Source organism: Cryptomeria japonica, chromosome 5 (genome assembly GCF_030272615.1).
Source record: "Cryptomeria japonica chromosome 5, Sugi_1.0, whole genome shotgun sequence".
Lineage (NCBI taxonomy): Eukaryota > Viridiplantae > Streptophyta > Pinopsida > Cupressales > Cupressaceae > Cryptomeria > Cryptomeria japonica.
The window spans coordinates 774,656,169-774,672,288 of record NC_081409.1 but is presented as its reverse complement, the minus strand read 5'-3'; positions in this window follow the sequence as shown (position 1 = coordinate 774,672,288).

The window sequence follows — 16,120 nt, the reverse complement described above, 5'->3', positions numbered from 1 at the left end:
GAAGCTGGATATACCAATGTTGAGATTGATAGAATTGTCCATGAAAATGAAAACCTTCATGTTGGTAAAGATGAAATTCTTTTGAATGTTGAAAGTGAAAATCCTTTTGAACATGGTGAAAATGAAAATCCTCCAATTGTTGAAGATCAGGGAAACTTTTTAATAAAAATTGAAAAAAAGGTTCTAGATAATCTTCCTGGTAAGATTTCTTGGAGACATAAGAACATATGCCAATAGAATATACAAAGAATTTTTTTATCAAAAAAAACTTGCAATTCAATGTCAACTTATGATCCAACTGATGAGAATTTGTAAGATGAGAAAAGTGATGAAAAAAATAGGCATCTATGTGAAACCATCAAAAAAAGATGAATATGTTAAGCATGTTATGTCTACTGTTGCAAGTGCCATTGAATCTATTGGTACGAGTCGATCTAAAGATAAGAATGCGGTGGGATGAGCTATAACAACTGCCATAGTGAATAAAGCAACCTTGAATAAAAGGATGGTAAGCAGCATTAGTGGAATTTTAAAGATGCATCCTAAAACATTGGTTAGAGCAGCTAAAAGAAGAGAAAGTATTGAAAGTGATCCAATCAACCAAAGTTGGAGTTTTAGTGGTAGACTTCGTAGGTCAGATATGAAATTGAATATTTAAATGAAATCTTTGGTTGAAAAGTTTTGGCATGATAATACAAGGGTATCATCTAATGCTAGAGATGTTCTAAAGTTGAGAGTGGGGTGTAAAATTCGTGACCCTCATCCAAAACACCTATTAGACACAACTCAAACTGAATTTTATAGAAAATTTTTGGATGAAGTTGTGTTACCTGAAAATATTACTATAAGTCAAAGATCATTTGAAAAATGCAAGCCCTGGTATGTGAAAATTAATAAGCAAAGAGTCTCTTGTTGTTGTAAAACACACGTGCAATTTCATTACTATTATGATGTTTTTTGATACATACATTGTGTTTTACATAGTAACATGCTTATCCAGGAATGTGGTATTGATATGCCACCTGAATCAATCAAGGAATTTGTAGCAAGTTTATTTTGTCAAAGAACTGATGGGCAATTACTTTATTTACGTTCATGTATCTCTGGACAATGTTCTAGTTGTGGTAATTTTTCATTACTAGTAGAATGTATGCATGAGAGTAGTGAAACTGATTTTGGACAACAACTAGTAGATGTTAGAAGATTTAAGAATGTTGAGTATCCCTTTAAGAATGGGAAAAAAGGAAAGCATGTCGATTTAATCACGGAGAAGGTTAGTGTACATGCATTCATGTCAGAATTTAAAAGTAAGATTGTACCAAAATATGTGACACACTCTCAACATTCTAGATGGTTTGATTCTCAATTTCTCACATGTAGAAATACATTTCTAGGTGGAAGTATACTATCAGTGGTGGACTTTGCAAAAAACTATACTCTTAAGCCACAAGAGGAAATTCAATCTCAATATTACAATTCCACTCAAGTTGCTATTTTTGTTCATATTGTTTATAGACATGCAAATGATAGCACAGAGGATGATAGAAAAATCCTAAGGGAGTATCATTTATATGTGAGTGATAATAGGATGCACTTGTCAGATTTTGTTCAATATTGTTTCAGCATATTTTACAGAAATATAAGAGAAAGAGGAATCCAGATGACAGAACATCTTATATGATCAGATAATTATACTGGACAATTCAAGAATGCTTGAATGTTTTATTGGTTAAGAAGGGCTCACAAGGAATACAATATCCAACATATATGGAGTTTTTTTTAAGCTGGATATGGTAAAGGAGAACATGATGGAGCTGGTGCATATGTTAAAAGAATTCTTGCTAGAGAGCAATTAAAATTTGAAAATGTAAAATTTAAAGATGCACGTACAATTGTAGATTGGTGCAACACAACCTTATCTATTGGATCAAGTGTGAACTCTACAATTCAGTGATTCTTTGGGTTAGTTGAAGAGGAAAACATTGTGCCAAAACTTGATTGTGAGACAATTAGTAGATCGACAAAATGGAATTCATTTAAGAGTTCAAATGCAAGCACATGGACTATATGGATAAGGGAACTTGCATGTTTTTGTCAGTTTTGTATTTCAGGTGATTCTGATGTATGTGAGAATAATGAATGGGTTGAAGATTGGAATCAAAGATCGTTGACTCCTACTCAAGCACAAGATCATATTAACACAATTGAAGATAATGATCAACTGTTTGCATCATATGATTATGATCGTGTTTCAGACCTTGTACAAAAAGGTAATAATTTTTTATTATTTTGTTGGCCATTTAATAAAATTAGTTTCAAACTTTTTTATATTTAGTGTAAATTAAAAATGGTAATTTTTTAATTCTAAATTTTGATAATTTATTAATTTTTTGTTTGTAGGACATGTGTATGTCGTTGTTGCACCTGAGGAAAATGAATAGGAAACACAATATTGGTTGGCTTGATGTGTTGAGACTAAACACAAACTAGTTAATCCTTAAGAAGATGACGATGGATTTCATTATCCGACTGGTTCAGTGGTAGTTGTTGGAACTTGGCTAAGGAAATATTTGACAAGGAAGAATGGTTTGCCTACTTTTTAAGATTATGAAACACATAAGAAGATAATACACTACTCACATTTGATTGTTGCAACAAATATACAACTAGTGAGATATCATGGCAGACCTAGTAATAAAAAGTTGTGGACAATTTCTATGGAAGATCATGAGACAATTATAGATGCTTTGGAAAAAAGAGAGGATGTAGATGATACAATGGAATAAGTATTTAAATAAAGAAGTATGTGTAGATTAAATGTATGTATGTATATATGTACATGTATATAATATATATATATATATATATATATATATATATATATATATATATATATATATATATATATATATATATATATTAAATATATAATTTATTTTTATTACATACCATTTGATCATGTAGATGGTTTAAATATTATTGTTTGATATATATAGGGTCATCCCCTTATTGAGAGCTCTTACACAATTGTGGTACATGTAATGGAATAAGTATTTAATATATAGAGGTACGCATACTTGTTTTTAAAATTACATGTCTTTTGAAATAATTTAAATTGATATAAACTTCTTTTAATATATATATAGGTTTTCATAATTCATTTAAAATGTGAACTTGACTATTTTGCACTTCCATCTAGATTCTAATTTTTTTTGTCCCATTAAGCCATGTCCTTATTATTTTGATCCCCTTAAGCCACATGTCCCAATTGTACACCCATCCCCTTAAGACAAGTCATGTCCTAATCAATTAATTTCCCCTTAAGCCATGTCCTATAATTTAGTTCAAATGATCCTCTTTTAAGCCACATGTCCTATTTCTAGTTTGATCCCCTTAAGTCATGTCCCAATTATGCCCATCACCTTCAGCTTGCCTCATGCACATCCTAATTAGTTAATTTCCCCTTAAGCCACATGTCCTAGTTTTAACTTAAATTCACCCCCCTAGATTTAAATCCTATATATAATATATATCTAACTATTTTTTTTTGTTGTAGGTTTATCTTAAAGTAGTTTTTTGTTTCATGAATCTTTAGAATTAAATGAAGATTTCCAATGAATTGGTAAGCATCATTTTTTTTGTTAAATGTTTAGTTTTAATTTTTATATTTGATGTTTTTCAATGATAAATTGTTCAATTGCTTAAATAATTTCCCCTTTTAAGTCATGTCCTAATTGCTATGTATGCATCATTTTTTTGGTTAAATTTGACTTAGTTAATTTATTTTTGTATTTTTTATTAAATTTGACTTAGTTAATATACATGCATTTAATAATTTATTTCTAATTAAGTTCTGATTAATTTTTTTTTGTGTGCATGTAGGTACATCTTGTAACCAAGCTTTTAACTGTGGAGATCTAATTTAAAATCTCTAGATCGCTTTTGAAACTGTGGAGATCTAATTTATCTAGATCGCTTTTGAAACTGATTTTAATGTCTTAGATTGGATCAAACTTATATAATACTTTAGATTTCAGAATATTGAGTTAGACTTTAATATATAGATTTAAGACGTGTGGATCTTGAAACTTTTTAATTTGAGATGTGGATGAAGCTAAATTATTATATATTCAAGAGATGCACCTGGATTAAACTTTTTAATATAAGCTTTTAGTATGTATATATGTGTGCATGTACATGGTTATTTTAGAAATTATCAATTGCTTTGAATTAAATTTTTAATGTATAAAATGTGTGTGTACATGTGTTATTTTCAAAAATATCAAAATTGCAAGTGTTTTATTTTTAATGTATATATGTACATGTGTACAAGTGTGCTATTTTTATAAATATCAATTTCTCATGTGTATATGTGTTCAATTGCACTTGCTTCATTTATTTTTAATGTATTTATTTATTTTTATTATCATGTACGTACACATAAACATGTATATAGATTTAGATTAAAAATAAATGAAATTTGCATAGCTCCAGATGATTATAAATAAATATATATATCACATGTACGCGTGCATATATGTATATCAAGTCTAGATGTGTGATGTTCAACAAGTCCACATGTGGTCAACATAAAATATAATCAAAGTGTACGCGCAAAATAAACAAGTCCATGTGTACACATGTACACATGTACATCAAGTCCATGCTCAAAATGAAATATATAATCAAAGTGTGCAAAATAAACAAGTCCCATGGGATAAAATGATCAAATGTCAGTAAACTGCATGAAACATGTAACAAATCTAGCCCCTAAAATGAAGACAACTGTAAGCCCTAAATCATTCTAGATTCCTCTTCAAGCCATGCAGACAAAGAGAAGGAGAAGATCCACTCTGCAAGACAAAAATGTTCAAGTTTGTGAGAGTTCTACGTAGTTCATGTTCATATATATATATATATATATATATATATATATATATATATATATATATATATATATATATATATATATATATATATATATATATATATATATATATATATATATTTAAAAACAATTTAAAATTTTCAATTATAAGTTTAGTAGCACATACGTGTACATGAGTAGGCTCATCTCCTCTGGACTCCACTGAGGGCTCTGCATCTCTAGGTGCTATAGGGGTAGTCGATGGCACTGGAATCTCATGCTATATAGTACACACACACACACGCACACACACACACACACACACACACACACATATATATATATATCAAGATCAATGATTTTAAATACAAATTTAAATTAAATTTATATTTAAAATGTTCAATTTGAACTAGAGATAATTTAATGGTCATACGCATGTACCTGACTCAGCTCATCTCCTCTATGCAATGTATCCTGGGCGACATCAACAAAAACTCCACTATCAACAAGATCCTACAAGGTATTTAAAAAGAGTTGCACGTGTCAATTATATGCACGCATGTACATATATTATATATACAAATTAATTTAATTTTTAAATAAAAACTCTGAAACTTGTATTAAATTTTTTAAATTTAAATCAACATTAAATACCTGAAATGCAGACGATGTCTACAGAAAACTAACAAGAGGATTAGGATGATCATATGGCCCATCTGAATGTAAACTCATCCTGATGGTCGTGTGCACCCGTACAACAAAATTAATTAAATCTAGATATTAAATCAACTGTATGATGTTTATTTATTTATTTAAAATATCATGTAAGTTTGATGAACAAAATTAATTAAATCTCTAAATATATATATAAATTAAGATAGAGTGTCAACGTACTGAATCTCTCTTCTCATCTGCAACAACCGATGTTGGAGGAGTTGCACTCACCACAGTGGTAGGTGGATAATCCGACGTGGAAGTCAGTGTCGTAGTGGCCCCAAACATGGACTGGAGACATGTACATGTGTGAATAGTGAAGACATATAGATAGAGAGATCTATATAAATATAAATATAAATATATATATATATAGTGCAAACTGTATGTATGTACTAGATCTCCCCATACCTGTTTACCACTTAAATCATGATCTATGGGATGATCATCGGCATAAAGAAAATTGGCATATGAACCAATATTATCATGATCAATGGATGTTCCCTGTGCCACTAAAGAGGATGGACCATGATGTGAACTCGAAGCAAGGTCTGGACCATCACAAGGCCCATAGCGTAGTCGATGGCAACTGGTACAAAAATGAGGTGTTGATGTACATGGAATGGTTGTACTCATGTCAACATCATCCTCACCAGTGTCAATATCACCACGGTCCAACAAATTAGCTGTCTGCTAACTAAGGCTACCAGTGAGTGTGGTCAATGAGTCCAATGTGGAGATAACAAAACTTTGAATGAATAGTCATAGGTATAACAGGAATAGGAGCCACAATGGCCTGGCAATGGGCAGGTCTATTGGGGTTAATATGTGCCCCCAACCTATCCTGTGGCATGCCACCACCAACACCTTGGAATGCTCTAATATCAAAATAATTGGTCTTTAAACCCAAAACAAACTCTGCATATAATTTTCTCAAGAAGTATAAAGGGAACTCTAAGTTGGCATGTGGTGGGGTGTCAAATACCATTTGCCATCAGTCCCAAAAATTATCGGCCATGCCCCGATGTGTACACCACCCCATGGATATGCGAGATTTGTTTGGTGGAATGGGTTCACCTATGATGGGGTTTGAAAAATATGGAATAAGGTGAGATTTGTCTATTCTTAGGCTCAAAATATCTCTATAGGAGAGGCCATTAGAATAAAACTGGCGTCTCTCCTCTCTCCATGCTCGATGTGAATCGAGCTCTACATCTATAGACCTAACTACATCAATAATGTTTTGCATCTTCGATGCAAAATGGTGCATGTACGGGTATATATGTGGTGCTCTAAGGATCTCATTAACGTTTCCCTATATGAAAACAACATTCTCATCAATAATGGCTCAAAATCAAGCCTTAGCAAAATCAAGAGGTGGAGGTGGTGCACCATGGGCAGGGTCATCTGGGGGGGTTGAGGCCCCGTTGCATTAAGAAAATCTTCTATATAAAACTCATCCATGTGATGATGTGTATGTAATCTGAGCTCTGCATATATATATATATATATATATATATATATATATATATATATATATATATATATATATATATATGGTTGTGTGTGTGTGTGTGTGTGTGTGTGTGTGTGTGTGTACACATACATTTAATTAAAAATCAAATAAAAATTTAAAATCTAGCTTTTGAAACTAAAACATGAATTTAAATTACGAATAATTTTAAAACATGTCCAATCTACATATATATATATATATACATTGTAAACATATATACATATACAAGCTCTACAGACAAATAAATGATAAAAAAATGTAATGTGTACACATGAAATCAAGAACATGCACGTTTTTACATATAATATGACCATGTATAAGAATTTAAAATTTAACATCTATGAAAAATTTTGTAATTAATCATCAAGTGACACACATGACTTAACAGGATTGGCCTAAAGTTAGGACACGTGACTTAAGGGGATCAAAATAGAAATAGGATAATTTTGGCTTAAGGGGATAGGCCTAAATAGGTCGTAATTAAATTTAGCATCTACAAATTTTGTAATTAATCATTTAAGACACATAACTTAAAGGGATTGGCCTAAATAGGACAAGTGGCTTAAGGGGATAGGCCTAATTAGGATGTATGTGGCTTAAGGGGATAGGCCTAATTATGATGTATGTGGCTTAAGGGAAGAAACTTTAAATAGGAGACACATGTGGCTTAAGGGGTATGGTTGTAATAATATACATGTTAAAAGGGGTGTACATGACCTCGTAATTTCATGTGCATACTTAGAATAGGAATTTCAAATTTAGCATCTACAAATTTTGTAATTAATCTTTAAGACACGTCTTAAAGGGATGGGCCTAAATTATAGGATGTATGTGGCTTAAGATGATCTATAGGCCTAATTAGGATGTATGTGGCTTAAGGGGATAGGCCTAAATTATAGGATGTATGTGGCTTAAGGGGACAAGCCTAAATTATAGGATGTACATGCAATTCCTAATTACATGTGTCTTAAGGAGACATGGTCGAAATTAAATTTAATTTAATCATAATTACTTAATAAATTAAATATATAGTTAATAGGACCTATTACATGCTATTTAATATATGGCATTTAATAATATATATATATAGTTAATAGGTCCTAGTATGTTAAAAGGGGAATTGTCGCAATAGTATGTTAAGAGGCCCGTATGGTTGTAATTAGTTAATTTAATGTACTTAGAATAGGAATTTCAAATTTAGCATCTACAAATTTTGTAATTAATCATTTAAGACACATGACTTAAAGGGATTGGCCTAATTAGGATGTATGTGGCTTAAGGGATAGGCCTAAATTATAGGATGTATGTGGCTTAAGATGATCTATAGACCTAATTAGGATGTATGTGGCTTAAGGGGATAGGCCTAAATTATAGAATGTATGTGGCTTAAGATGGTCTATAGGTCTAATTAGGATGTATGTGGCTTAAGGGGATAGGCCTAAATTATAGGATGTATGTGGCTTAAGGGGACAGGCCTAAATTATAGGATGTACGTGCATTTCCTAATTACATGTGTCTTAAGGGGACATGGTCGAAATTAAATTAAATTTGATCATAATTAAGTTTAATAAATTGAATATATAGTTAATAGGACTTATTACATGCTATTTAAGAGGCCCGTATGGTTGTAATTAGTTAATTTCATGTACTTAGAATAGGAATTTAAAATTTAGCTTCTACAAATTTTGTAATTAATCAGTTAAGACACATGACTTAAAGGAATTGGCCTAATTAGGATGTATGTGGCTTAAGATGATAGGCCTAATTAAGATGTATGTGGCTTAAGGGGATAGGCCTAGATTATAGGATGTATGTGGCAAGTAAGGGAAATAAGAACTACTTTAAATATAGGACACACATGTGGCTTAAGGGGATAATTTTAAATAAATAATTACGACTGGGATCCCCTTAATACACGTGCATGTCCTAATTACATGTGTCTTAAAAGCAGACCTGGTCAAGTAATTCTATTTAATTTGATCGTAATTACTTAATTTCATATATAGTTAATAGGACCTATTATACTATTAAATATATGGCATTTAATAATATATATAGTTAATAGGTCCTAGTATACATTAAAATGGGTATGATCATAATAGTATGTTTTAAGAGGGGTATAGTCGTAATTAGTTAATTAGTTAATTTCATGTACTTAGAATAGGAATTTTAAATTTAACATCTACAAATTTTTTAATTAATCATTTAAGACACCTGACTTAAGGGGATGGACGTATGTACACAATATATGAGATCTTATGTGGTTAAGTTGGGTCATAAGGGGTACATGTTGTGTACATAAATGTTAAAAAGGTGCCATTGTGTCCTAAGGGGGTATCCACACATGTTTTTAAACTAGATATATATGTCTTAAGGGGATGCAGGCCTAATTGGGACATGTGGCACTTGAAAGGGGATAAAACTATTTATTAGGACATGTGGCTTAAAAGGGGAATGAGACATAGCTTAAGGGCACACACATACATGTTATAATGTACATGCATGACCCCTTATGAGCACATAATATGACCCCTTAGGACACCATGTGATCCTATGGGGTCATACATGTACATGGTCCTAGAAGGGGTTGAACGCATGAGTCAGAGAGCGTGCATGTGTGATAACTCAATGATGAACTGATAGTACTAACCCGGTACTGAGAGGGAGGGTGAATCAAGTACAAACAAAAATACAGTCCTAAATCGGTCTAACAGTAGACACTTCAACTAACTGGCAAACAGTGACACCGGTTTGAAATAGAGTACAACCGGTAAAGCTAAGACTGACTGAGACAAGCATTAACTGGTTACTCACTTAGCTTTTCACTCAACTCAAGACTACCCTAACATTTCTCCCTTATGAATAAATAGGTAATCTATCATCAGATCATAATAATAGCTAGTTCAACATGTTTTATTGACAGGCATAAAACACAGAACCATCATATGCTTGACAGAAAATAGCAAAGCATCACACATGAGACACATATTTTTCATGTGGAAACCCAACTAGGTAAAACCATGGTGGGGATGAATACCCACAAGCTATTTTTGAACTCTTTAGAAGTCCGCTCTGTTAGGAGCCTTGTCTAGTTAGAGACATTACAATAGGTTCTGCTAGGAACCAATCCTGTTAGAGATCACTCGGTTAAGGGATGGCTACAATACCCGATTAAGGGTTAAACCCTGTTAAAGGTTACCTTGTTAGAGGATTTCAAGAACTCAATAGCTAAAGGATTTCAAACTCAATAGCTTTGAATTACCCTGTTAAAGGATTTACAGCAAGCCGGTTAAGGCTACCCTATTAAGGGATTTTCCAACTATTGAGGTGGTTAGAGATCAACAGGTATTACAATGATCTGGTAATAGCACTCAATGCCAATGCAGATCCGCTTAAGCTCCTCTTCACCTTCTGCACTTACACTCTACAGGTATCACTTCTCTCCTTTTGGTCTGGCAAGAATCACGTATCCCTTCTCTTGGATACACACACACAACTTTTTCCAACAACCTCAAAAAGAGACACAACATCAACCTTATAGGAAAATAGATAGGTCGGTAGCATAAACCCTAAACCCTAAACCTGTTAGGTTAAGGAATTTAAACGGTTCAATCCTAACCGTTGAGCACACTGCATTAAATGCAGCAGTTCTTGATCCAATCTCAAGACATTCTCCATCGTCCATTTCCACTGATTTTATGGTGGCTGATAACCCATCACATGTTATCACTATTTTACAGACTTCTCACATTCCTGAGGTAGATAGGAACAATCTCCTTCATGCAAGATCCTTCATGCGCACAAGGCTTACGTGGCAACATGATCTGTTCTTTGTTATCATGCTAACTCATCACACAAAGTCACCGGTTGAGCCACACAGGCTTGAAGCACTTCAACCAAAAACCCTAAAGTTGAGACTACCAATCGGTAGTCATACAACGCTTCCATGTGCTGGTTCCCATAACCATATGCCGGTTAACCTTTGAACAAGCACACCACTTCACTTTGGCACACATGTCGGTTCACAGTGGTATACCAGTTCTCTCATATGCCGGTTCTCACCTCTTCAGCATATTGACATCAATGATAGCATACAATGTCATTATGTCCTCATACCGGTTCACATAATGCCAACAATCTCCCCCTTTGGCATTGATGGCAATATACAAAGATATCTCTCTGCTTCACATCTTCTCCCCCAATTTCTATAGATATCTTCTTCCCTTCACATCTTCTCCCCCTTTGACAACAATTCCAAAGTGGAGGCACAAGCTTCCCTGTTCCATTATGTTGCTCTCCCTGAGGAGTAGCATCCTTCAACACATCAATCCAAAATAAATTTGACTATGCAATACATGACTGATGTGGAGCATATGCTTTTAGTTTACCTCCTGAAGGGGAAACGCCCCTAATTCACCTCTTAAGTACATAAATGTAGTCTTTGGGAGAGGCTTGGTGAATATGTCTGCTAACTACTCCTTACTGGAAACATGTTCCAGTGCAATCTCTTTGTTCTGAACCCTTTCCCTTAAGAAATGATACTTAAGCTCAAAGTGCTTGGTTCTAGAATGTAAAACCGGATTCTTGGATATATTAATTGCACTAGTATTGTCACAAAATATATTTACCATTTCAGATATAGGAACTTTGAAGCCATTTAATACATGCTTCATCCAAATTGTCTGAGTGTAGTTCATGAAAGCTGCAACATACTCTACTTCCACTGTAGACTAAAAGATACAACTCTGCTTCTTACTCATCCATGAGACCAGTCTACCACCAAGAAAGAATGCACCACCAGTTGTGCTTTTCCAGTCATCTATATTGCCTGCCCAATCAGCATTTGTGTATACTTCCAAGTTGAAATCCTTGCTATAAGGATACCACAATCCATAGTCAACAATTCCCTTCAGATACCTAAGAATCCGCTTGACTGCAACCAAGTGAGATTCTCTTGGGCTTTTCTAGAATCTTGCAGTAATGCCAACTGCATGTGCAATATCCGATCTTCTATGCACTACATAATGCAACATACCAATCATTGATCGGTATTCCTTCTCATCAACCAATTCTAAGTCATCTTCTTTAGATAGTTTACAACCGGTCACCATCGGAGTACCAACCGGTTTGCTATCTTCCATGCCAAAGGTCTTCAACACCTCTTTGACATACTTGGACTGAGTGATAAAGATTCCATCCTTCATCTTCTAGATTTGCAGTCCAATGAAGAATTTAATCTCCCCTATGAGTGACATTTCAAACTCTTTCTTCATCTCATCTGCAAACTCATGACTCATCTTGTCATCTCCACCAAAGATAATGTCATCAACAAATACCTCACAGATCAGGATCTGATCTCCTTCAGACTTCAAGTAGATATTACTGTCTTCACTTGTTCTCTCAAATCCAATCTTCACAAGATGGGAATGTAGACATTCATACCATGCTCTAAGTGCCTGCTTTAGGCCATATAAGGCTTTATGTAGCCTACATACCATGTCACTATCTTCAGATAGAGAAAACCCATCTAGTTGCTCTATATACACCTCCTCTTCAACTACACCATTTAGGAATGTAGATTTTACATCCATTTGATATACCTTGAAGCCTTTAAAAGCTGCATATGCAAGAAGCATATGAACTCCTTCCAATCTGGCTATAGGAGCAAAGGTTTCTCCATAGTCTTCTCCTTCTTCTTGAGCATATCCTTTGCATACCAATTTGGCTTTGTTTCTAATCACTGTGCCATCCTCATTCAGCTTATTTCTGAATACCCATTTGGTACCAATGACATTTTTATGCTCCGGTCTGGGTACCAAAGACCATGTACCATTTTTCTCTATCTGGTCAAGTTCCTCTTCCATTTCCTTGATCCAGTCTTCATCTTTATGTGCCTCTTTGAATGTTTTAGGCTCAAATTTAGAGATCATACATGAGTTTTCTCTAACCTTTCTTCTTGTAAGGATTCCTGCATCCTTATCTCCTATGATCTGCTTAGGATCATGATTCAGCTTGACATACCAAGGAATGGTCTTGATAGATTCCTCTTGATTTTCTTCTTCATCCTCATCTCCATCAGTATCATCATCTACATTTGTTGGTGTAGGAACATTGTTACTAGTACTCGGTTGGTTGTCAACCGATTCCCAGAAGGTTGCAACAGGTTCGTTTACCGCTTGCTCACTACTGGTTTCCTCAGTTTTCTCAGAGGTTTCATCAACTCTTACATTGATGCTTTCCATAATTCTCTGAGTCCTATTGTTGAAACACTTGAGAGCTTTGCTCTTGGTGGAATATCCTAGGAATATTCCCTCATCACATTTCACATCAAATTTGCTCTGGTGTTCACTCCTCTTGATGTAACATTTGCTACCAAACACTCTAAAGTAGCTGACCACAGGTGTCTTACCCATCCAATACTCCTAAGGAGTTTTATCCTTAACTTTCTTGATGAGTACCCAGTTCATTGTGTAGACTGCAGTGCTCACCGCTTCTCTCCAAAAGGTGTGAGTTGCCTTTCCTTGAATCAACATGGTTCTAGCTGCTTCAACCACAGTTCGGTTATTCCTCTCTGCTAGGCCATTCTGCTGTGGAGTCCGGGGGGTAGACAATTGCCTCTTGATGCCATGTTCTTCATAGTACTTGTTGAATTCACCAGAAGTGAATTCCCCTCCTTGATCGGTTCTTAGGCACTTGATCCTTTTACCGCTTTCCTTCTCCACTAATACTCTGAAAGCTTTGAACTTTACAAAGGCTTCAGACTTGTCTTTCAAGAACGTGACCCACATCATTCTTGAGTAGTCATCAGTGAGAATCATGAAGTACCTGTCACCCTGCACACTTCTAGTTTTCATAGGACCACACAAATCAGTATGTACAAGATCAAGCAAGTTGTCAGCAGTGAAAGATTTACCTTTAAAGGTTGAGGAAGACATTTTCCCCAATTGACACTCTCTGCATAAGGTATTATCCGGTTTGCTTAGCATCGGCAACCCTCTAACTGCTTTGATCTTACTAGCCTTCAAAATGTTATCAAAGTTTACATGGCAGAGTCTCCTATGCCATATCCAAAGAAGAAAAAGCAGCAACGGGTTATACCACCATTGGACAACTTACTGAATCAAATAACTGATGATGGTAACTTAGCAAATGTTAGCAAATTATATGATACATTCACTAATGAAGAGAAATAAAGTATAGAGAATAGCATCATCCTACATCTTGACATATATAATAAAGTGTTAATAGAAGTTGTAGATGATTTGCCTAGTGTAGGCGGTTAGATGCAAAAAGGATTGCAGTCATGGAGCTTGATAAGAAACTAAAAATTGAAAAACTACTAGTTGTACATCAGGTCAACTCTATTGAGGAAATTGATGAACTTATTAGTGAAGCAAATAGGTCAGTTTTTGAAAGTGGACACTAGCCTGTGAGCCTAATGGCTAGTAGAGTAAATGAAATTGCAGAAGAAACAACAGACAAATGGGACATTTTCTTTGTTGAGAAGGAAAAATAGGAAAAACTGAGCAGACCAAAGAAAAATTTCAAAGTTTATCAGAAGGAAAAAGATAAGGGGAAAGGTAAAGTAGGTGGACTACCCAACATTAAAGTAACTGATAACCTACCACCACCTTTGGTTACTCCACCAGTATAGACTGATAGTACACTGGCTAATGAGAATGTGGATACACCACATGAGGATACAAACCCTGAGTCTAAAATTTTATACACTATGAACATAGACACTCAGGAGGTTAACATTCTAGTTGATAAGGAAAGCAAAGAGGAAAACAAAGATGTTGCTACTGAGCAACCGACAGATAATATTAAGGTTGGAACACATGCATAACACATTGAGATTGGGGTACAGATAGAGCAAATTGAGCATTCAGAGGAACCCTTGGTTAGTGAAATGGTTACTGACAATACTAATGCAAGCACAGAGAAACTTGCAGAGACAATAACTAAGATACCGACTATAGAGAATAAAGAAAAACCAATGGAGATACCGATAGTAGATAACACAGTGAAACAAGTAGAGAAACTGATAGAGTCACAGGGACACATTGAGATAGTGAAGTCGGTAACCACAGAGAAACCAAAACCTTTGCTAGTGGAAATGCAAACACAGATTGACCCACCAGAGGTTGAGACAAGCAAAGCGATTACTCACACAAGAAGCACTGAGATTGTAAAGGTAGTTGGGTAGACATCTAGTACTTCACTGACATAATTTAGACCCATCAATGTGACTAAAGTACTTTTGGATTCAATAAAGAAAATATCATATTGTAATGCATTGGCCTATAAGGCAATTGATGACATAATTCCTATTCTTAAGTTGATTGCACCCAAATGCAATTTAGATCAGGTAAAGGATTCTATAGGTCAGTTAGACACATTGACTAAATATATTATTGGTAATATACTGACAGTTGATCAAATAAATGAGGAAACATTCAAGGAGAAAATGGAAAAGGAAAAAGAGAAAATCTTTGAGGAAACAATAAAGAAGTGCGCGGAACATATTGATACTCTTTTACTGGCACTGAATAAGACAATTACAGAGTTTAAGGAACTGTACAAAGATACTTGCAAGACAAATCTGTTGACAGTGGATATTGACAAAGAAATCAGCAAAGTTCAAAAGGAGATTAATGACATAGCTGATAATATCATTGGTTCATCTAAACCTATATCAGTTATTGAGCAAGAAATTGCTAGATTTGAAGAAAAATTGGAGAAGAAAGGGAAAAGCCAGAGAGCTTAAGTGCAAATTAAGTCCTAAGTTAGATAATCTTATCTCTCCGAGGAAAGAAATCTCTGAGGCACTAATTCAAGGTCAAAAGAACCGGAAGAACAAATGCATCATCTCACTGGTACAATTCAGAGAACTGAGTCAGCTATGAAGGACAATAACAGGTTTATTCACAGCTTGAATTTGGTCTTAGTAGACTTATTCCAGATTGTAACCAACCGGTTACAAAGTTCAAGCTGAAAACTGCACTCATTTGACAATTTTG